This window comes from Ochlerotatus camptorhynchus, unplaced genomic scaffold (assembly GCF_037179485.1).
Source record: "Ochlerotatus camptorhynchus isolate MF236.1 unplaced genomic scaffold, CSIRO-AGI_Acam_v1.1 ptg000232l, whole genome shotgun sequence".
NCBI classification, from domain to species: domain Eukaryota; kingdom Metazoa; phylum Arthropoda; class Insecta; order Diptera; family Culicidae; genus Ochlerotatus; species Ochlerotatus camptorhynchus.
In genome coordinates, this window is record NW_027040722.1 from 10,092,461 (window position 1) to 10,117,950 (window position 25,490).

General features: G+C 41.9%; 1 protein-coding gene across 2 annotated transcripts in view; it reads left to right on the forward strand.

Annotated features, from left to right (window-relative positions):
• The window catches only part of LOC135704215 (connectin-like), a 517,879-nt gene that overhangs the window by 472,691 nt on the left and 19,698 nt on the right, over positions 1-25,490 (forward strand). The gene's annotated exons all lie outside the window — the stretch shown is intronic.

Consider the following 25,490-nt stretch of genomic DNA (forward strand, 5'->3'; position numbering starts at 1 on the left):
TCAAGAGGGTCTTCACAGTAGGAAGCATTGCCAGAACAATGCTTTTGAGAGGATCAGAAATATTCAGGTACTTGAGAATATCGTCCACAATTTTATCAAATGAGAACAACCCAGATGAAGAAGGGGCTTCTGTTCTTAAAAATGGGACATCAGGGGTTTTGGATGTCCCCGGGAGAGGTGGAAAATCCTGGGTATAGTCAGTTCTTCTGAATCCAGGAGGAGTAGAAACTTCCTTTTTTCCACCACTCCTTGATTTGGGCAAGCTGATTTGGGGTTCTTCATTCTCAACTTTCCGCGAACGGATGCGTTTTCGTTTCCGTGCTGAAAAACAGAAAGAAGTTCCCTCCTCAGCCAAGTCAGAGTCAGTCTCGTCATCTGACAAAAGAGAAAAGGGATTTTTGTCGTTGGTCGATGGCGTGGCCGTCTTAAGCATTTCTGCAAAAGACTGCCGGGAACGTTCCTTAAGTGAGCGTTGTAATTTCTCCCCGCGTTGTTTGTACACCGGGCATGACGAGATACCATGAGGAGTTCCCTTACAGTACACGCATTTTGGTGCGGTAGCTGCACAGGTGTCATCCCCATGCTTCTCTCCGCATTTGGAACAGCGTGCCTTGCTGCCACAGTGGGAGGCCGTATGTCCCAACTGCTTACAGTTTTGGCAGCTCATGACCCGGGGAACGAACAAACGCACAGGTAGTCGAAGTTTTCCCAGCTCGATGTAGTGAGGAAGGGCTGAACCAGAAAAGGTCACACGGAACGAGTCTGTGGGGGTAAAACTCTTTTTACCCTCGCTGACAGATACTGAGCCCAGTTTTTGGACATCCAGTATCTTCACCGGGGGAAGCAAACGGTTCTTGAAACGGCCAACCGCCTGCTTCTCCAAGATCTCGGGGGTCAGACTCGCTTCGGTGACCACACCTTCGATCTCCACATCACGAGCATACTCGAGCGTGAAGAGCTGGGAGGCAGCAATCTCGTTAGCCTGCTTCAGGTTAGAGACGGAGACACGAAGTTTATTGTGCCTAACCTTCGTGATTTCAGTCACGGCCGAGTATCGCTTCGTCAGATCATTAGTAATTTGCATTACATTCAAAGGTTTGTTTCTGGGCTGAAAGTAGACAACCCATGGGCCAGTCGAGTCATCTGGATAGGCTCGCGATCGGGGGTTTATCTGAGCCTGTCCTTTGCCAGACTGAGACGATGAACCAGAGAGAGATGACGTACGTTTTCGACCCTTCTTGCCATCGCGTGGCAAAGTGGTGTCATCTTCCGACAAAACGTCCATTTCGTCTTGCGACAAAATGTCCATTTTGCCGTACTAGTGGGAGCGAAAAACGCTCTACCACTGAAACGATAATCACTCGGACACAATACACAAAAAAAAAACTACAAACACAGAACACAAACTTAAAATTTAACTGTGGGCGAAAGAGAGAAACAAGAACAAAAACTTATCTGATAATCCTATACTACTACCACCGAGCGTTTAAACGGCAGCAGCGGAGCGACGCGCAGCGTGGATGATCTTCGATCAGCGTGTGCGGGCGGTCTTCGTTGGTGTGTGCTTATGTGAGGGTCGGCACTCAGCTGAACACACGATGATAGATGAGCGGTGTAAATGCGGAGGCAGATGCTGACACTCGATGACGATGATCCGTGTGCAGGTATGCGTTACCACGCACCGATGGTGCGCAAAATGGTTGGCGAATTGGCAATCGTAAAAACAATTTTCCTTCCGATGATGCCGAAAACACACTTTCTTCTCAGAAAAAAAACTCACTTTTAGTTAATTATTTAGCTGGGAACTCTAAGCGAGAAAAAACTGACAATTTAAATCAAGCGAATAGTGAGAAAACTTCCAAAATAGCGGAGCGCGAACTAAGTCGACCGTACTTCTTGCTAGGACGCAGTGGAATGGGAAATATGATGTGCCCTGTTAGATTGCTTTTTCTCAGCGGTAAAAATGTAATCAAAGCCGAAACCCTAAAAAATCGTTTGAATGCATTCAACGAAGTGTTTTCGTAAGAAAATCCAGTGAAATAAGGGGTTTCAATTTGGGTTGCCGAAAATAGTCTGTCATGCTGAAGTTGTTATTTCCCCTAGTAATAGAATACATTAGTTGCCTTTTCTGACCCAAAGGTGCGCTGATTGGTCCAAAATCATGTCTTCAAATAAACAAAAGAGTGAATTTGATATTATATAGGTGTGTGTTTTGCTAGAGAGGCTGAAACAAGATTTCTCCAGCATATAGAAGGAGTTCTCAAATGCAAAACCAAAACAAGCAGCCATATTGTAGGTTTATTGGGCTGACAGTTTTAACATCTTTGTTCTTCATTTCATTCCAATAAAAAATGAGTGCGACTGAAAAAGGGGTCAATTGTTCTGATAGCCGATAGAATATCCGTGTTTACAGATATATTGAATCTCACGTTCGTTGCTCTGAAGCCTGAATTCGGAAGATCTACAAAATGTTTGTTAAGGAACGAATTGCTTAACATCGACGTCGACAACAAAACAGCCCATCATTCTTGATCGGGATTCAATAATCCCTTCTTCTTCTTCCTCACATTTCAAGCTTATTGCATATCGCATATTAGCTTATGGCGTGATCTCAACTTACTGTTCTAGATGCACTTCCACAGTTATTAATTGAGAGCTTTCGATGCCTGTACCATTTTTGGAAGTTGAGAAATTTTACAACCCGAAAAAATCCTAGACCGGAACGGGAACCGAACCCAGCCACCTCCAGTATGGTTTTGCTTTCTAGCTGCGCCTTTATCAACTGAGCTAAGGGAGGCCCAATAATCCCGTACCACCATCAATGTTCTATGCCGTTTTAGTTTGGAGAAGCAGGTTCGAAAATGGGTTGCTTTTTTCAAACTATCACTCTCGCTATGAACTGGGTGAACTGAAATGTTGTGTACATGTGTATGTGTAAAAGGCAATGACAGCTAGCTGCCAAGGGATTCCTCAACATCAGTTTTCAGTTTAAATATGCACTGGGCACTTCCTTGCTCGCTGCTGATTGAGTCCGCTGCCATTTTATTTTTTTATTTTCCAAAATTTATTTGAACGCACGCAAATGGGTACCATCAATTACAAGCTAGCTTATGACCATGAAGGAGATATAATCCAACAGGATGATAAAATATGCTTGAAGAATTGCATTGAAATTGCATATTTCATCATTGCTCAAAATTGTATGAAGTTCAACAAAACCGCATATATCTCGTACCATAATTAAAAATTGACATTACTTGCGGTGATTCGGCATATTCATAGAACCGTTTTCTGGCCACCCAGTAACAGAATCGGTCTGAGGATTGCATGTTATAGCGATGCTTAAGATTCTGTGCAATTTAGAAAAAAAAATCATGTATTTCTAGGACGACTTTCAGGAATTGACCGTTTTCCCGGTGATTCCGGATATTTGGAGATTCGTTTTCCTGCCACCCAGTTACATAATCGGTATGAGGATTGCATATTTCATCTATGCTCGATATTCCAAGCAAATATACAAAAAATCTCTTATATCTAGGCTGACTTTCAAGAACTGACCATGGGGTTTTCCAGGAAACTTCAGACCATAATCCTTTCACTAGTTTTCCCGGTCCGGCTGTCCAAATACAAGTCTAATCAATTCCCTATCTGTTTGGATGAAAATCCAATACCTTTCAAATTAGGGCTCAATTTCAAAATATGATGGACGCATTGCTGAGAACCAGCCTAGCCAACATGAATCGATATGCATTATTCTCAGGAGTTACAGGTTTTTTTTCGATCCGATCGACCAAATGCAGGTCCAATCAGGTAACATAATATTTCATTTGAAAGTAGATTCCTATATCTATCAAATGGTGGCTAAATTACAAATATAGATAATCACAATGCTATGGACCAACCATGCTAACATTAATCGATACGCTGTTTGCAGTCTTGGGCTTCTGGCTGTTAACGGATGTTCCGGATTTTCCGGAGGACCAGTAAAGTAAAACGACATTTGAAAAAAAAATCGCTAGGATTTAGATTGATTTTCATGATTGGACACCCGTAAGTGTTCTGGATCTTCTGAAGACTACTTCTCCAAATGGTTTATAAGGCATATGGCGCAGCATCATATTTTCACAAAAATTTATTCGCAGAACAGCCGGTTACCATTCTCCCGGACCCACTCCGGATTGTAGTTGATTCCGTGCGGTCATGATGACCAAATGGAATTATGACCGCTTAAATGGCAAAAAGAAATTTGTGCAGTTAGATGTCTCGCACTCCTCTTGCTGCAGTTAGATTGAAAATCACCCTCAAATTGTGAATTTCTTAGCAGGAACAATATTGGATCCTAAAAGACCCAGAAGCCGGGCGTGTAACTGTTTTATTCTGAGACACTGTACGTGCTCCAAAACTTTTGAAAGTTTACCAGAAGTTTGGAAAAGTCACCAAATTTCAAGATCATTGAGCTTTTGGCTTCAGAGATACAGTCATTTGAATAGCGCATTTGGGCCGAAAAAGGCCCGAATACCATTGCATGGTAAAAATAGATTTAGACGTTCATAACAATGCAATATTTTCTGTCTGACTGATTTTTTGTTGTTTACCTTTTTGACTTTAACCCATACCATAAGTTTTCAATTCATGCGTGAAACTGATGAACCTCGAAAAAAATCCGGGTTCGAACCTAGTCGTTTTTCAGGTTCCTTGGTGGTGAAGCTAGGTTGGTAACTGGTGGTCAAACTATGAGTTTGACAGCTCTTAGGTTACAACCTGGGTGAGGGTTCGATTCAAACTAAAACGGATTTATTCACGGTTAAATATGAAAAGCTCCTTCATAGTTTCTGCTGCTGATGCTTCTTCGTGACAGTTGTGTCGTCGCTGCCGTCACCGAGTTTGAATGGCATGGAAAGCAATTTGATGATGATAAGTGGTGTTATATAATGTAAAGAGTCTTGCAGTTATGGCTACCAATTTTGCTTACAGATCAGAATATTGAAGGAACAGTCCCATGCTCATTCATAGTATAGATTCGATAATTTCGTGTAACTTGCTGACTTGACATGACCAGTTTACTATCACTATTTCCAGCCTTGACTGGTGTTAAGGGGCTGTCCGTTTATTACGTGAACACTTTAGAGCGGGGAGAGGGTTGAGAAGTATAAACGGTCCATGTATATATATTTTTAATTTGGAGCCTCCACCTGTGTCTAAAATCTCTCGAACTTGAGTGAATTTTTCTCATATTCTTTCCTTAACTGACTAGACTTTTCAACAATGTGCCTATAAGTGGCGCAAAACCGTACTGACGCTATTCGGATTTCATAAAAAATAAATTAATCGAAGCAAAAATCATGTTCAAAAGAAAAAGCTATCGCTCGGAAAACTTTGACAACAGAACCATCCAACTTCAAATGATATAAATAAGACAATGTTTCCGGGAAATCGTGCAATGAAAACACTCTTCCCAAAAACAATCCTGATAAATGGATTCCTTCGGATGGCAAACACTGTCTGCCCCTCCCCGAAATCCGCCCCGCTCGGCTAGGTGCTAGGGGGTGGGTGTGCCTCAAACAACACCAAGATTGAATTACCCCAACAGCTGGCAGTTGTGCGGAAACGCAAAACAAGACGTCACCGACGACGGAGGAAGTGGAAGGATTTCCTCTACAAATTGAATACACGCGTTCTCACGCGACACCAACCAGCCTTCTTGCCAATTTTCTGGAGAGCCTTGCAACCCAATACACATGATGTTGGGTTGCGTTGAGTTGGTACTTCCCCCAGCACTACGCAATCCGTGGAATCAACCAGCAACAGCCGTGATGTGTTGTAACTCGAGTATTCTTATCGAGAGAGAAGAAAAAAATTAAGAGACTCGACACAAGAGGGAAGCAGTAGAAAGTGAAAAGTACCTAATTGCGAAATCGAACAAAAACCCCCTACTCACGACGATGATGATGCTAGGTAGGTACAAACGAGAGGGGATGGAAAGTCAAACCCTGCGTTTGGCTTGGCTTCTGCCTTGTACCTACGGAGCTGCAGACGGCAAGCAGTCAATGAGCATCGCAGACGGCGAGCGAGGCCAGGGCAAAAAATCAACAAGCTGACGACGATCGATCTCTCGATTGGCATCGGGAATAAGGGGGGGTTGAGTGGAAAAAGTGAATCGTTGATTCGGGCCCTCGGCTCGGAGTTTTTCAACCGATGAGGGAAAAAATCGACTTGTTGTGTAAGTACTTAGTGGATGGTTGTGTGCCGTTACCAAAGGTTTTCTTCTATCAGCAAGGGTGTGCAATGTTTCGAATATGTTTGAGAACTTTGATGTTGTTGCCACTGCAGTTCTAGTGTTAGAAATCTAAAAACTTTGACAGAGGTTTGTTTACACTTCTATACACGCTAACTTGAAAGTACCCATAAATGGTTGAAAAATACCCATTTTGAAGAAAAGTGGCTTAACTCATTAAATGAGTAAATTTTTTACCCATTAATGAGTATCTGTTACTCATTAATGAGTAATTGTTAATCATTAATGGGTAACAGATACTCATTAATGGGTAAAATTGTTTAATCATTAATGAGTTAAGCCACTTTTCTTCAAAATTGGTCTTTTTTTACTCATTAATGAGTACTTTCAAGTAAGCGTGTAGAGAACAACTGGTGCAATTTTGATCAAAGTAGTCGATCGCGTTCAGAAATAACGTCAAATGGAACTCGAAAATAGCAAAAATATTGTGCTCAAACACCTGGAAAATCCAGAGTGGTCCGGTTCCAAGATGGATAAAGTGCTGAAGATGCCGAAAACAACAGTTTGTCGAGTGCTCAAAACCTAAAAGGAAACCCTGAGTGTGGGAAGTAATCAGCCGACCTACGAAGGAATGCGTTGAAGTCAACCCCGGTCTTTCGATCAGAGATGTGTCCAGAAGATACAACGCCAACTTTTAAACGGTGCGGAACATACTTGCCAGGGAAGGATACAAGTCGTACAAAGTCAGTAAACATCCGAACCGGCGCATGAAGCAGAATTCCGTGGCCAAAAAGCGTGCAATGCTTTGACGAAACACAAGGGCTGCACTTTAATCGATGATGAAACATACGTCAAACTCGATTTTAAGCAGCTTTCAGGTCAAAAGTTCTGCATCGCGACTGGCCGTGGGGATGTGCCGGGAAGATTCAAGTTCGTGTTTGCCGACAAGTTCACAAAGAAGGCCATGATTTGGCAAGCGATTTGCAGTTGTGGCCTGAAAACGGAACCATTCGTCACATCCTCGGCTATGACATCCCAAGGGAAGCTGCCACTACCCCAAAGTGGTTCTGGAGTGGTATGCTACCAGCAAGATCTACTTTGACCCCAAGCTAATGAATCGTCCGAATTGCCCGGAATTTTGACCAATCGAAATACTGGGCAATTTCAAAGCAGCGACTTCGACGAAGCGGCGCACAGTGGGCAAAAATTGACAAAACCGCGACTAAACGGCTGCCAAACGATTTCAGTGAACATGTTATACATATTCTCAAAGGAAAACATATACTGAATCGATTGGTGGTAAACTCATTGACCGGAGACTTTTGCGTACCGAGATAGAGGGCCAGGATCAACCCGAATTCCCGGTAAAGTAGCAAATTTCACTATCTATCGACATAATTTTACACTTAACTTATCGTATATTACTGGAAATTGATAGTACTAAGTATATATGGTGTGAAGACACCAAATACGCCCTCAAGGAAACTCTACTGGCCTGAAGGAGGATTCGGAACGACCGATAAAGTGGCCACATTATAAAAATGATCCTAGAGCCTTGCGATTTTTTCTATGTTGTTCAGAATCAAGAGATCAAAGCGTATTTTATATGGAAACTATATTTTGGGGGTAGCGTGGCCATATTCTGGTTCTCCAGATAATCTGAATTGACCGATGAAGTGGCCACATTATAAAAATGATCCTAGAACCATGTGATTTTTTCGATGTTGGTCAGAATCAAGAGATCACAGCGAATTTCATATGGAAACTATATGTTGGGGTATAGTGGCCATATTCTGGTTCCCCGGATAATCTGAATTGACCGATAAAGTGAATTCCGTTCAGTGGGACATCCACTCAGCAACCAAAAAATCAGTACGAGGACATCCTGCACTCACTCACCTGGAAGTGAAGTTGGAAGCCAGACAAATTGCTGACTGCCTTGAACAACATTTCAAAGTACAGGTTAACCGTCCGAAACCAGGAGGAAGTGGTAGTTCCAATAACGGCAACCTTGCCCGCCGTTTGCTTTCAGAGCCTGACATATTTGCCGATATTTTAAATGTTAGTAGGAATATGATGCAAAATTTGAGACTGATCAGCAATTTGGCGCTTATTAGAGGCCCGGATGGGTCTAGATAAGCCTTTTAATTTTACACGTATCACAATACCTAAATTGAAAATTTTTCCCAACTTGTGCGGTAGACAAATGCTGAACAGTTTAGATTGTACGACCTACTTTATCGGTCTAGCCGGATTATTCGGAGGACCAGGATATGGTCATTTGATCCCAAACTATAAATTCCATATTAAGTACGCTTTAACCTCGTGATTCTGAACAAACAACAGTTCTAGAACAATTTTTAAAATGTGGCCACTTGACCGATAACAATCCAGATTATCCAGAGAACTAGAATATAGCCACTATACCCAAAAATATAGTTTCCACATTAAAAACGCTTTGATCTCTTGATTCTGAACAACATAGAAAAAATCGCATGGTTCTAGAACAATTTTTATAATGTGGCCACTTTATCGGTCGTTCCGGATCCTCCTTTAGGCCAGTAGAGTTTACGTGAGGGCGTATTTGGTGTCTTTACACCATATATACTTAGTACTATCAATTTCCAGTAATATACGTTAAGTAAAGTGTAAAATTATGTCGATATATAGTGGCATTTGCAACTTTACTGGGAATTCGGGTTGATCCCGGCCCTCTATCTCGGTACGCAAAAGTCTCGCCAATGTCGGCCAATGAGTTTACCACCAATCGATTCAGCAGAATTTTTCCTTTGAGAATATGTATAACATATTGACTGAAATCGTTTGGCAGCCGAGACATTCAATTTGGTCGCGGTTTTGTCAATTTTTGCCCAGTGTGCGGCGGGGCAGTCAAGGACATCCTGCAAATGCGGGGAAAATAATAAAAAAAAGCGCAGATTCCGTGTCCGTTTACACTGTGCGGGCGCTGATGGGATCTATCAAGAGGAAGGTTCGAGATTTCGTTCGAACTGGAGAATTGTAACCATCTAATGCTTTTACTTTGATGTTTTAATAAAAGTACTGTAAAGCAACCATAAATGGACTTTTTAAACTTAATCACGAATTACAGGCCTTTTTGTGCGTACCAATTTACTTTTAGTCAGCCTTTAAGACTCTCGAAGTGTTCATAAACTAGTAGGCAATAATCTGAATGATCTGGTAGGTAAGAAGTTCATTGGAATTGATTATTTGAATATGTATTCTTAATGTTTTCTTAATTTCCTACAAAAAGAATTTGATTCTTAAAAGATACATAAATTAGTAAAATTAAATGAAATCATCATTCTAGAACAGTAGGTTAACTATAAAGTGAAAGTGTGCTGAAGATATACTATATTTCTGTAAGGATCCTAGCAGATTTGTTTACGGTAAAAACTGGATTGATTGGAGAATAATTTGGAAAAATAATGCACTCTTAAATGTAAGTAATGAAAGTGAAAGTTAATGCTTTTCCGTTGATACTGACTCCACACCCGTTCGAACCACACCCAAATTCAAAATGCATCAATATTAACAAGCATTGCAAATTCGCAAAATGGGAAGTATTTAAATTTTGACAAATACAATGTTATTGTATAGTTATATTAATTCTACTACTGAAATGACAACTTCAATTCCAAGATTCCAAGGACAGAAAAGTGCTACTAAAGGACTTCAGGAAAGTCCTGCCAAAGTTCAGGAAAGTCCTGCCAAAGTTCAGGAAAGCCCTGTTAAAGTTCAGCGTAGTCCTGCCGAAGTTCAGGGAAGTCCTGCCGTAATTCAGGGAAGGCCTGCCAAAGTTCAGGGAAGTCCTGCCATTTCATTTCTTGGAAATCAGAGTTGTCCTGATGAAGTTCAGAAAAGTCCAGCCGACGTTCAGGGAAGTCCTGCCGAAGTTCAGGGAAGTATTGCTGAAGTTCATGGAAGTCCTGCTGCAGTTCATGGAAGTCCTGCCGAAGTTCAGAGAAGTTTTGCTGAAGTTCGAGAAAATTCTGCCGAAGTTCAGGGAAGTCCTGCCAATGTTCAGGGAAGTTCTGCCGAAGTTCAGGGAAGACCTGCCGTAGTTCAGCGAAGTCCTGCCGAAGTTCAGGAAAGTATTGCTGAAGTTCAGGGAAGTCCTGCTGAAGTTCAGAGAAGTCCTGCCGAAGTTCAGAGAAGTCCTGCCGAAGTTCAGAGAAGTACTGCCATTTCAATTTTTGGAAATTAGGGAAGTCCTGATGAAGTTCAGAGAAGTCTTGATTGAAACAGTTGATCTTCGAATATTATAATATAGTTATAATTATTCCAATACTGATATAACAATATCAATTTCGAGATAGAGAATAAATTTCAAAAGGGTGGATTCAAAATGACGATTAGTTAAAATAATCGTGGATCCAAGAAGGCGGATGAATTTCAAATTATTAATTTCAAGATGTTAAGATGTTTTGTGCGGACGTTCCAAATCACATCGTTCTTCCACCAGTGAAGACAGCTTATGCACATATACATGCAAAAGCTAATTTATTGCTTAGGAAAACAAAATCTAATGATTCGGGTTGCATTACAAAAAAAAAATGGTTTTTATTGAAATAATGCATTTAACAGGTACATTGTCTTCGGAAGAAATGTTCCTAATAATATTTTGAAACGATCTACGGAAGTGAAATATGACCTTTCATACGAAATACTTGTGTAATTGATAAGCAAAGTTAGCCACCACTATGATAGTGGTCCTAAAATTGAACTTAGAAAATAGTTTTCAGAAAATTTAAACAATAAATCAATCTTGTAAAAATTTGCTAGAGATGGCAATATTAGTTCTTTAATTTTGCACGGAAGAGTTTTTTTGATTGAGCATTGCGTTATTTTGTAAAAAAAAATCGATGAAGTAAGTCATTCTAAATCGATACACTTTCACCTTGAATCAGTTACTAGGAATCAATATATCTATTGAAACTATTTTATGTTTGAAGAAATTAATAAATAAATTTGCTATCAGGAAGAGTGCTTAGTTTTGTTTTTTTGCAAAGGAAATGTTTCGGAATTTTTAATAATTTCAAGGAGCTGTTTTGGACTTATTCATATAGGGTAAATGGATGTTTTTTCGGCTTAAATGCCTAAAATTTGGGCCTGTACATAAGTTCAGCAATCGACTAAATTTTCAATTGTCACCAAAAATTAACATTAATGCCGCCCAATGACGTGGTCATCTATAAAAAAATGTTAAGTAGCAGATATTTAGCGATGGGCCCAATCTTAGATCCATAGACCAACATTAGAGCCATTTCCCCTACTTAAATAAGAAACATATATGCATAAAAAAGTTTGATTAAATCAATTCTGGAAGTTGTTCATCATTTTTGTGTTCATACATACACAAATCCTCCGAGAGCACGGTAGGTAATTAGATCTACTTACTGCTATTCTCGTCTGTTTTATAACCAACCCTAACCTAATTTTCATTTCCGTGATTCATGGGTTGAATTCTGCGACTTAGATTTTGTTTCGTGGTTAAAGGCTTGTAGTAACAAATGTTAATACTAATTCAAAGACTTGAAAAAATATTATTCTGAGAACAAAATCATGATTTTTATAGGGAATTATTTTTGAAAATCCTCGGAACATTTCTATTGTCGGAGTCCAGGTACGAGTGAAACGCAAAAGGTCGAAGGACAAAAAGTTCAAGGGGCTACAAGCCGAATGGACGAATTGTCGAATTAAATAAAAATGGGCAAAAGGTCGGATGGACTAAAGTTCGAAACGGACGATAGGTTGAAATCGACTAAACGTCGAATGAAAAAAAAAAAGGCAAATGGAGAACCGAATGGTGATCTATCGTTCCTTCAGTGATGTTGTCCCAACGGTACGTGGATGAAGACCAGTGCTGTTGTCATAAAATTTGGGCAAAGCAGTTATTTTTTTTTTTTTCATTTGGCGCTTCATAAACAAAATCTAAATGGCACTAACGGGATCAAATCTATGCATCAAGAAGTATTTCATACATTTTGCCATTACTAAGAGTAGAATTAGTGACATATTTTAAAACTCCGAACACGATGCCTCTGATAAAATGTGTAATGGAAAATTGGCAATGATTTTAAATCTATTGATCTTTACAGTATTTAATTTCAAACAATGCCAATAAAATTGAAATTCGTCAATAAATGGCTGAGCTATGAGTTTTCAAACATTGCAAGTTTTCCGTTACAAATTTTACCGGAGGCATCATACGGAGTGTTAACTGGTCATTATACTTCATATTCGTCAATTGGTACAAGGCGATATGACCGGGTGTCTGCTACATGAAAAAACCCTGGAAAAACGGGAATTTTCAAATTATCTGATTATGGATATTTTCAAGAATGCAATTTAATTTAATTTTACTATTTATATTCATTCAGTACTCGAACTTAAAAGATCCGCAGTGAATAATTCTACAGTATCACATATCATTTTAAAAATGCAGAGGCTGGCAATATATTTTTGTTGATGGTGGAATATACATAGGGGAATTTACGTATTCTCGTCAATCTAAGCAGCGTCCGCACTTCTGTTAGCATTTTTTCAGCGTCACGCACATATATGACGTGTCTGTTTGTTAAAATTCATCTGCTGCTTGCTTCTCTATCCATTCCAATCGACAGAATTTTTCAAAACGGTTTGAAAGCGTTTTTACAACGCTCCAAACTTCTCAGGTGAGTGTGACTATTGTCGGCAGCCTCTTTTTCTTCGGCAACCTTCCCATTAGAACTGCGTGTTAACCAGCTGTTCTATTATCGGCAACTCGAAATTAACCCCTTTTTGCAGTGCGTATTCTTCATTTGAAGATAAATCTGGCATAATAGGATTGCTCGGTCGTACAGATATAATCATATTGAGGCTGAAAGACTAAAGAATCGTTTGGATACATTCAGGGAAGTGTGTTGATGGGAAATCATAGTGAAATTATCGTTTAAATTGTGGTTGCCGAAAACAGTCAATGGGTGCCGAAGCCGACATTTACCCTATTATACACAAATATTAAACTTTAAAAAGTTTTTTGTAATTCTGAGCTAAAAGTCATGATGTTTTAAGACGTTTTCCAGAACCTTCTTCTTCTTTCCTTTATTTAACGTCGGTCTCTGTTCCGCAATCTAGTGCCAATCACCGACGGACATCGATTGCCATACATTGACGGCAATCGAATGTGCAAGAAGGCAGCTTCCACACCTGCGTAGGATATCGCACCCATTCAACACACATGGGCCGGGACCAACGGCTTTACTTCCCTTCCGAAGGAAGACGTGACCAGAGATTTTTATGCCTCAGAAAAATCCCACCGACCTCGGCTGGGATTGAACCCAGACCCATTGGGGTATTAGAAAGCAGTCACGCTTACCACTACACCACCGGCGCCGGCTATTTTTCCAGAACCTGTATCGTTTCAATTTGGCGTCTTCCAATAAATTGTAACTTCTGTTCGCTCGTAGCTGTTGACGAAAGCAGCTGTGTGTTTTTTTTTTTTTTTTTTTTTCGGTGCGAGTCATCGATAATGTGTTTTTCGATAGCTGTTCATTGTTTGGAGTTCGTTCGCTTTTGCTGTTACCCCGTTGGAAGCAAACAACTAACGAAGATGTCGGTCTAAATAAATCTGACGATAAGATTCAGCTGCCCACATGGATCGGCGAAACCATCTATGGAGGATATTGCGAATTTTATGACATCGCTGGATGCGAATCCCACTCAGATGATTGCCACATATCGCATACTGGAGGAAAAATCTATGTTCATTAAGTTCAAATCAGATGAGTACAAGCTTTATTGTTTTCTACACAACCGTGAACAATTAAATTTTCATTATGCCGATGGGACGTCAGTCGAGTTACGCATGTCGCACTGTTCAGTACGTTTACGAGTTTACGACCTACCACCAGAAGTCCCGGATAACGATCTAGCATTGAGCATCTAGAAAGGAACACGATAATTCCCAACTCACACTGCTTCAAACCGTACTGTTCTTTGATCCACGGAAGAACATACTCACTTAAAATCCCGATGTAGACCTCCGTGTTGACCTTCTCGCCTTCTGGAATGAACACCGGGTCCATTTTTTTTCCATCGGAAGCCACCAATCCAAACACCATAACGCTAGCAGGATGCTTGGTCAGATACACGTTTTTGTGCTCGTCGGCCACGTCTTTTACCGGAAGAGGACTAATATACCGGTCGGTTCTGGAATTTGATACGGGATCGACGGTAAACATGCTCTCGTCGGTCAACAGGATTGCCGGATTTTTTCGCTTAAAAAATTTCAAGATTTTCTTGCATCGTTCGACTAATAGCTCCCGGATGCGGTTGGTAATCATGTGAGTTTTTTTTTCCGTGCCCTCGACTTCGCCCCGCAATCTTCCTTTCTGATCTTCCGTGCTGTAAAGTCACTGATCCCGTGTTCCTTTGCCATTTTCCTTATTGAACGCACTGGATTCACCCGAATCTTCCTTTTGATAGCAGCGATAACCCTCGGAACCCGAACTGGCCTCGTACGACCTGTGGCCACCTTCGCGGATAGTTGTCCTTTCTTTTATTGGTCTAAAACCCTTTAGACGGTCCACCTGGACACTCCCACGGCGATTGAAATGTCTATTTGCGACATTTGGGTGTGGGACAAATCACAAATATGCTGCCACTTCGTCATGGTGCAACTGTCAAACTAAGTAAATCATTTTCTTTTATACACAGCCTACTACGGTATGAGCTATAGGTTACGTGCATGCAAAGAAAACCAAGACATTGTATGCACAGGTGAAACGGGAACCTTATTTGTACGATGGTGCAAACATTATCACGCATACGGTATGTTTTAAACTCCTCCAAAAGTCTGAACATTCCTGCAGCTATGGAAGCTGTCCTTAAGATCTCTTAATTTGATTAGTTGTGTTATAATATGCAAAGAAGAGTTGCATTATTACACAAAATCGTCAAAAAAGCATATTTTTGTTTGAATAACCTCTTATAAAGCTATCAATGTTTGTTGGGGACAACTATTCCACAGCCGCAGACAGTATATGGGCAAGTCAAACGTGCACTCTTTTGCCTGTATATTTGAGCAAATACTTCAAATCCCCTCACCCATTAAGTGAGCTAGGCAAAGGAGTGCGCATTTCAATAAGTAATCAATCGAATTAATTTTGAAGAGCTGAGGATTGTTCACCATACACAACATCGTCAAACTATAGTCAAAAGGTACAGCAGATTAAGCACTTTATCATCCGCTATCCAATAAGCCCCCTCCATCAGAACGGGATCTGCTTCCAGTAGTTTCATTGTACGGCAGTATCGCACATTCACACACTCGTCAAGAAACGGGTGCTTTCCAAAGTCGATGGGGTTTGTACAGGACTGTGCACGATCAATTTTTTTCTCGTCTAAAAATAATGCACGCATCGCGACGAAACTTTTACCACAGAAGAACGTGTACTTTCAAAACAAATCGCTGTCAAAACATTCTAAATCCAACCACTAGAGGCGCTGCTTTAGGATTAATAAAGTATCCGGATTCTAAGTGGACCAGTTTTTAAGAACATAGCCCGCAAATGATAGTAGACTAAAATAGAGCTGTTTATTATATAAGGTTTTGTACATTGTGTGGCCAGCACAATGATACTATTTGCCCAGGAATTTCCAAACCGAAAGACTCCCTCGAACGGACCGGGAATGGAACCGTGCCTTTACTAACTAAACTAGCTGTGCCATTTGTAGTCACAGGAGCCCCTAGATTAAAAATGAATTTAAATTGGTTTGAAGTTATTGTACATTCCCTTATTTAACGTCTGTCTCTGTTCCGCAATCTAATGCCAATCAAAGGCGGACATCGATTGCCATCCATTGACGACAATCGAATGTGCAGCTTCCACACCTGCGTAGGATATTGCACCCATTCAAACAAACATGAGCCGGGATCAACGGCTTTACTTCGAAGGAAGACGTGACCAGAGATTTCGATGCCTCAGAAAAATCCCGCCGACCTCGGCTGGGATTTAACCCAGACCCATTGGGGTGAGGCAGCAGTCACGTTTACCACTTCACCAGCGGCACCAGCTAGTGAAGTTATTGTAGTTATTGTTATTTTCAAGGTCTTTCACTACATCAAGCTTTCAAAATGTCATATCGCACACCCTGCTAACGTACGCTAGGTTGACAAGTCTGCTAAAATATGTGACACTTTCCGCTGTATGCCGCTGACTCGTGAAATCCTGAACGCATGCTAAAAGCTATTTGATGTTCCACCTGTAAATCGAAATTTCCGATCCAACTGTCAATCAAAGCCGAAAGATGATGTCCATCCCACTCCGGTTGGCACTTGCACTTAGCTATTAACGATCCACATCGTTGCTGCTTCATCTCCCTGAAAAGGTCTCCGACGCAAACTTGATCATAAATCTGACATCTTCCGCTCAATCATCACCGGGGACCAGTCCGTCAATTCGGTTTTTTTCCCTTCGTTAATGCCGAGAAAATTCGACAGGTCGTTCAAACTCTTCCACAACCGGTAAACTTTCAAAGCTGGAGAAACATTGTAACTCTATGATTGAAGGCTTGAGTCAGGAACTTACCGTCGGGAGCCAATCAAAAGAGGCAAACACGGAAAGAGCAACGCAGGGATAAAGAAGAAGGAAAAAAACTTTTGCACAAATTAGCTTCTCGCCTGTTAAAGTTGCTCCTTTTTCCGATAAAAGAGCTGAGCTGCAGGCGGGCGTAGGTGGTGTGAGAGCAGCTGCCTCGATTGACAGACTTGGGCTTCTCGGACCAGCTAGGCGTGTAATGTTTTGATGGTTTGATGGCTGATGCTAATGGAAGATTGGCAAATTTTCCCTCCCCGGTGCTGCTGCTGCTGTAATAACTCAAGTTCCAGGGATTGGCTGCGTTGTTTTCACCATCCTGACTCCCTGTCGGGTAGTTGTGCAGAAATCCAATCAATATTACCAGCTTGTTAGAGAGCTGAGGGAAACTCGATCGGCCCAGCAGGGAATTCCATTTTCGATCGACTCACACGCGCTCATTAGAAAGCTGCCTTTGACATCAAGGGAAAATCTTCCGTGCTGCAGAACTTACGTAACGATCCTATAATAACCATTAAATCCTAGGCATCGGATGCACCGTTGCGTGACCTCACCACCGAGGAGGGGTACGGAAAATCCTGCCTGAGTCATTTTTCATCCTCTTCGATTGGCAGCAGTATGCGAAGGGACGGAACGGTGTGTGCTGCCTGCAATAGTTTTTGATTTGCCCTCTCGCTCTTTCTGCGTCACTCTCACAGCCCTGCAATTGGGTTGCAGGAACTCGGTTAGGGGTTGGAATTAACTTTGCAACTCTGCGGGAGAGTAAATTTCACACATGGGAAGCCGTCAGGAAATTTTGATGATTATTAATATGCTGGTGATTGGGTTTTGTGTGGTGTGAAAATCTTATTTACCGGTCTAGGGTGGAGAGGGGAATACCTATGCAGCTCGAATTATTAACTCATCTGATGGCAGACAACCTTTTTGAAGGTTGAGTCGCTTTGGAGAAATATCAATTCAGCAAATATTGTGTTTGCATTCTGAAACGACCTCAACCCACTGACAGCTGCAGCAGCAGTCAACAACAATGAGAGAATGTGTTACCGTCTATCAGCAGCACGTCATTCGCAAGAATTTCCCAAGCAAAGCTGTTCGCTGAAGGACTCCCAGCCGAGCGGAAAGGTAAACACAAACAACGGGTTCTCGTTCCTCGGATCTCTCGATGGGTGGCAAAGTTTTACCGCACAAAATCTACCAGCTTGAGGCTACCTAGCTGTACAAACGAAAGCAACTACAACCTTCCAAAAAAAAATAAAAGTCGTAATGATTGCAATTCTGGATATGAGGGTTGGACTCTTGACGTATGAAGTCCATTTTTCAACCTCTCGTTTTTACCTCATTGTTACTGAATTTAATCTTTTATTCGAGGCTCGTTTTGCGTCGATATTGTTGGAATTCTTCCCGTATTTGTAAGCGAATTGGTCCAATGACGACGACGACGACGGTTATGTGACCGGGCGAGCTCGAGAGAGAAATATGTTGGATAATTCATTACTGATTCTATTATATATATAACCGAATAATAGGTGGCATTCAGTCAGGAGCACAGGGAAAAGCGGATAAAGCGAGGATGCAAGAAAATAAATGAAGTTTTTGGCAAATATTGGATTCGCCATAGTGGTCCCCCATGATTGTGCGTTGGCTGATGGGATTGGTTCGAATTATGTACTCTCGTTACGGTATTTGGCAATCGATTTGAGTCTGTTTTGGCTGGAAGACGAGCTCATTTCGGTTGAAATCGATGTCGGTGTCGGTTGGCTGCCCGTTCAAATTGTCCAAATTTGGTGGCTAGTAGTAGTAAAATTATGTTTATTTCTGTTGATTATGATAGTACATTGATTTTAACATTTTAATTGATTAGCCTACCTGGCTCTTCATCTTTGTTTAATTTGATATTCTGAATTAATATTTGCGTTTTTCAACTAGTTTACAGAATACCCCTTTGGTGGTGTGTTTTGTTTGAATTGAAAAAAAGTGAACATCTACCTAACTACGAATATAACTTAACCTAACGTGCTAGATCACGTATGATCTGATGATTTGATCTCAGACAGGTGTCTCTGAACCTTTCCAGGATGAATACTCTCCGTTCTTCTAATGTCTGAATACCAGCCAGGAAGTGAATTTCAAAATTTCTAGTTCGTTGGGAACTGTTTAGGATCATCCTAAGGATCTTGTTCTGGATCCCTTGGAGTTTGAGGTGATGGCATTTGGTGCAACTCTCCCAGATTGGAATCCCGTATTCTATTACGGGAAGGATGATTTGTTTGTAGACAGCAAGCTTATTTTTCAGGGATAGAGTAGACCTCCTGTTGATGAGTGGATACAATGATCTTATCAAGATGTTACACTTGGTTTTGGTTTTGTCAACGTGCTACCTGAAAATCAGCTTGCTGTCTAGTGTTAAGCCGAGGTAGACTACCTCTTTCGACGATTCCACCACTGTGCCGTTCAGGTAGATCTTATTATTCTCTGACGGAACATGTCTGAGATATTTAGAGTGTGGAAAGATGATGACCTGGGTCTTTGCCGCGTTGATACGGATCTTCCAGCTGTTGAAATATTCAGACAAGACGTCCAGGCCTCTCTGAAGTTTGGCAGTCAGAGCTCCGATGACCCTACCCTTGTAGACGATGGATGTGTCATCTGCGAACAGAGACAACGATCCACCATCAGGGAGAGCCGGCATATCGGAGGTGAACAGGTTGAATAGAATGGGGCCAAGGATGCTTCCTTGTAGAACCCCCCAACTAACGAAAAGTTCTGTTAAAAAGCTATTTGCAGCTTAAGCAGCTTGGTTGAAAGTGGTCTATAGAATTAGCCTCATTTTTAAGTCGTTAAAAAAACTTAAAAGTTCCGGTACCATAATTGAAGAGCATTCTAAGCAACTTCTGGCGGAATTTGATTGGAACTTTTGGAAAATAAATTAAAGAAGGTTTTTGTCCTCTACACCAATTCTATATTTAGTTCGCACTTTTATGAAAGTTATTTTTCAAGGTAGGTATTAATGTGTATTGATGTATCAGCATTAGTAGTAGAATTGGAGCTGTTTGAAGAATTAAACCCCTTTCCTCCTGCGTGAGAGCCCCAGCACGAACAGTTACGTCCTCTGAGATATATTAAAGTGAGCTGGTGTCCCGCCTACTGTTGGAGTTTTCAGTGCCAGCTGACTGACTTGAATACGAAACACAACACCTTGATGAATTTTAAATTGGTGTTGGTCCACTTGGTATTCCAACATACTTGTGGCGCAGTGGTTAGCAATCGTAGATCGCATGCCGAATATACGGGTTTGAATCCAGGAAATTACTCGTTAATTTATTTATTTTTTGGATAGAATGTTGATGCACTGCATTAATATAAGATTAATGATTTATTTGGGCCACTGATCATTTCATATTTACTTACATTAAATTTTGTTACTAATAAAGACTTGTGCGGATTACTTCATGTGCTTGAAACTGTCGGAACTTTATTCGAGCTTTATGGAACTTGAAAGTTCTGTCGGAACTTTATTCGAGCTTTATGGAACTTGGAAGTGATTTTAATCGTTGAATGCGGAACTTTTGGTTACTTGGACCCAGCACCTATGTTGAAAGCATCCGATGTGATGCCATTCAGAGAGACTCGGAATGTCATGTTCGATAGGTAGTTGTTAATTATCTTCACTCGGAAGATTGGAAGACCGTATTGCTGCAATTTGAACACCAAGCCATCATGCCAGACATTGTCGAACGCTTTTTCAACGTCCAACAACGCCATGGCAAATGTTTTCGAAACAGACTTGTTCCGTCTGAGAATGTTTGTTACTCGCGTCAGCTGGTCGAACGACCTTACCGAAAACCAAACTGTTCCTCGAGTATCAAGTTGTTTTCTCCGGCAGATGTTGGGAGCCGGTGGTAGACTGCTCTTTCGAACAGTTTTGATAACCCTGAGAGAAGGCTGATTGGTCGATAACTTGAAGGAGAGGACGGATCCTTCCCAGGTTTCCGGATGGGTATGACTTTAGCTGACTTCCATCATGAGGGGAAGTAGCCAAGTCGGAAGCACAGATTAAAAATCAGTGCCAGATGGTTGTAGAATCTGGAACTCAAGTGTTCTAGTTCCACATTCAGGATGCTGTCGAAACCTGGGGCCTTCATGATTTAGATGATTTGATATAGGCCAACAGTTCGTCAACCGTAATCTCGGATTCAACGGAAAAAAAATTTTGGTTGGTTGCGTTTTCAGCAACCTCAGCTGACGATGTTTTGTCCGAGATTATGAGAGCTGACGAAGTGTTGACCTATCGCGGCGTCAGGAGTTATCAGATGAAACACTGGGTCGCCGGGACTATCCGGTGGGGTCTGTGGTGGAATGGGTATTGGCTTATTTTTAAGAATTTTGGTTAGTTTTCAAAAGGACTTTGCACAATCTGGGAGAGAGTGGATCCTGTTTGCAAAGTCCTGATTTCTGAGGTCCACCATCCTGGCTTGGATGGTTTTTGTTAGGCGATTACAGTGGATCTTAAAGACAGGCAGACCAGAGCGTTGGTACTAGCTTCGGATCTTGTTACGGAGTCTTATAAGGTCTTTGGTAGATCTGTCAAGGTTCAGAGTATTGCTCACCTTTATGGATACTGGCACGTGTTGTTCCCTGGCCCGGGATATCGCCTCCTCGAGACACCGGTCAACGTCTTCGGGTGTCTCCGGAAGGACACCGTAATCAACAGTGGAGTCAAAACAGTGTTGGAACTGATCCAAGCTGACACGATGGTAGTTGCATCGGGAAACTTAGAATCGGTTGACGGATGAGCCCACATCGGCCACCACCTGATAGTGGTCCGAACTCAGCTCCTGGTGAGTCACAGGTTGCGAGATATTGTCTCCCATGTTGCTGACGAAGATGTCGATGGTGGAGTGTACGCCAGACCGGCTAAAGCGGATGGGAGAGTCCAACGCTATTATGGTGTAGTGCCGTTCACGATTTTGCCGTTTTGGTTGCGTCGACTGTTGCCCCAAGCCTGGTGTTTGGCGTTCAGGTCGCCAGCAATGATGTACTTCTCACGGCGTCGAGTTAGTTTGATGATGTCTCTCCGCAGGTCTGCTGCCGACCCGTCCCTGATGGTGATTTGTTTGGGACAGTAGGCCGCAATGATGGTAATAGGGCCGACAGGAGTGGAGACTTCCACACCCACCGCTTCGATCATCTTCAGCTGGAAACTCGGTAGCAGTCGACAGCCAACATTTCTCCTTAATGCGATAGCCACTCCTCCTCCACAGGAACTGGTCCGGTCTAGCGTTACGAGCCAACATTCGGGGAGGTGAACATTTATCTCCGGCTTCAGGTGTGTTTCGGTGATGACAGCGATGTCTATGCTATGTTCATTGAGGAAATCAACGAACTCAATGATTTTGCTCTTGGGCGAACAAGCGTTCCAGTTGGCTATTTTGATGGCTTCACTGTCCATACTTTTGCACGAGGGTCATAACTGCACGAAGCTGTTCAGGTAGTGTCTTGGTGGTGCGCAAGATTATTATCACCTAAGTCACGAGGATCACTAGTTCTTCGCTTGAGAGTGAGGAATTGTCTTCTGACACACCTGACACAGCACGGGCGTACGATAATCCCGGGGCAGTAGAGCCATGGTTCGACTGGGCCGCAGCATCAGTGAGGCGATGCTGAACTGAACGGTGACTGAAACCCGCTTGATCTGATGTTGGATTCGCAACGGGGGGCGCTGGTTTAGTGGAAGCGGTGCTAGGTTTGGGACCATGCGACGAGCCGGAAGTACAGGAAACGTGTTTTTGTTGACAATAGGAGCACGATTATTGCGGAGGCGACCAGGTTGGTTCCTCGTGGAAGCCTGTTGTCGGATCTGGATGATGGCCGCTCGCTTGGGACATCACCTATCGCTGCCCAGATGGTTGGAATCACAGTTCACGCACATAGGTTCAGCTTCTTCTTCTTTCTTGCAGGCGGTAGTATTGTGATCCCCAGCCAATTTGCCACAAAAGCCTACATGTGACTATTCAAAACCAACAATTGAAATGGCCTCAACTCCATTTTGTAAACAAACCTTGTAAGGCCATTTTCTCGCGAACCGAAACCTTCATTCGCCAACTTAAACCACAATCGGGTAGAGGAGAATTTCCCATGCCTGTCCATTATGTTGGTTTGCCTTAGCGGACTTCGGTTCGCGAGAAAATGGCCTTACAAGGTTTGTTTACAAAATGGAGTTAAGGCCATTTCTTCGTACCGTGCCCAAATGCCAGACAATTAGTGCACTGTGTCACGTTACGGTGCCGAGGGCGATACTGCTTCCACTGAATCACGACGTTGAACAGCGTGCGAATCTGCCGCAGTGCAGCCAAACTGGTGGAGTCCTTATCGAAGTGCACCACCGAACTGGTCCCGGAATGCAATGGTTTCATCACGTCTCGCAATGGGAAAAATGTTGATTGGTTGGAGATGAAAGTGCTCCAATTCCGCTTTTATCTCCGCAACAGGGAGATTTGGAACACCACGGATCACAATTTTCAGTGGTTTTCTTCCATTGACGTCGTGAGTGTAGAACTCAAACCGGTTCAGCTGAAGAAAAGTGCCAATAGCGTTGTAGTCCGTCAGCGTCGAGCACACGATTTTGATCCCCGTGCTGCACAACTTGAACAGCGGATGGATTTGATTTTTAGCCAGCTCATTCCTGAGCAACGCGAGTTCCTTCGTCGAACAGTGGGGGCACTTTTTACCGTTTCTCAACTGATTCTATATCTGCTTCTTCGGGGAGAGCCGAGAACGGATTACTCTGAAGCAACCTTTCCTTGTGGTTGCTGGCGCCAGCTTGCTTGCGAGGCCTTTTCGGGGCATCTTGATCGAATGCGGTTGCATCCACACTTTAACCACCCATCACTTTTTGTTTTTTCAACGGGTGAGTGTCAATTGTTGCTCCACTACCGCCGATTAAACGACTTCCACAAGAGAGGCGAGAACTGACGACACGTAGGGTATACGTCCCTAACCTCGGTCTAATATGCAGCCATAGATTACGTTTTTAATCATAACTCATCAATTAATTTACCTGCAAACGATATTCTACTGCTAAATGGTATGCTTAGATATGCTTATCATGTCGTTTGCTATCAGGAACCGCAAAAAGTTGAAAAACTTACTTTTTTTAAGACAAAAACTCACCAGGGAAATGTATGTAATATCGGTCTATTGTCCCCAAATTGGGTCTATTTATGGATGCAACTTCGTCCTATCCTGTTTGATTCTCAAAAAAAACGCTCTTGGTAACGTTTTCTTATGTATTTTTTTTTTATCACTATCACTGTTAACTTAATACTCTTCATTCCTCAAAACATTTCTTAGAGAAAATTTTACGAAAACTACATTAAATCACTCAAGTTAAAAATTAAAAATTAAAAATTTCGCTTATCGTCTTTCGACCGCAGAATATCTAAATCAAAACATTGTGATGTTCATTATACAGATTTGGCAGAAAAAATCTCCCTTCCTGTTCGTTCCTTATCATCCAAATGCAAACCACATTGTTGACGTTACTCTTATTGCTATATGCTGTCAAATGAATTTCATGGGCCAAAGTTAGGAACATAGAAAAGAAATGTGTCCCTAAAGTTGGGTCCATGATTTACTTGTGAAAACGTTGTTAAACAATTAAAATAAACATAAAATATTCAAACAGTAACTGTGAGTTTTACGTCTAGTGTGTATTATCAGGTAATTCCATTCAATAAATGCCATAATCAGGCCATTTGATGATCGTCAGTGCAACCTTCCCATCTTAACCTTAGAAGTCATGGCGGCTAAAAACTCCGAACAGAGTGATATTCTCAACCAGTTTTATTACTTACGAGAGCTGAAAATGTATTGAAATGTTGTGATATAAATTGATTTGTGTGTGGTACACATTTATCAATCATCAGTGATCAATATTTTCCTTATTTTTTGTGTAATATTCCTTAATTAATTATTTATTTGCGTGATAGGCCGAATGAAAGGACTAGACCCACATTACATACCGTAACCCTAGTTAGCCAAAGCGAAAATTCTCGACGAGTTCCACGACCGACTTAAAACACCGAACTACTCGAGAGAGCGAGCGAAAAGAGAACCGGACTGAACAGCTTGATGGTCCCTTTTTGTGGCTAGGTGGTCATTAGGGTTGTAACAGTGATAGATCGTTGTTTCCATGCAAACGAATCATATTTTTAAGTGTTGACCAGCAGCAATCTTGCCACTGGTCAACCACCTATTCTGGCGCCGCCGTGATGTTCTGAGGCATAACATCTCTGATCACGCCTTCCTTCGGATGGGAAGTAAAGCCGTTGGTCCCCGGTTCATGAGTTTATGGGTCGATAGGTAGGGTCCAGGTGTGGGAGCTGCCTTCCTGGCGTCGGTAGCATTGGTGCTCAGCACGGAAAACAAGATCGACGAAAAAAAAAAAACAAAAACAACCACCTATTCCAAACCTGTTTGACACAATCAAAAGTGTCGTATTACGCATGCCTCGACTTAACTGAGTTCACACTTTGCATTATCCTCTATTTTGTCAACCAACAACTCTCACTCTCTTTCGATCGATAACCACCGACGAGCCGACATGCCACTGGAACATTTCGTTTGTCCACAATTCGATCTGTCAAACGAGGCGAGAG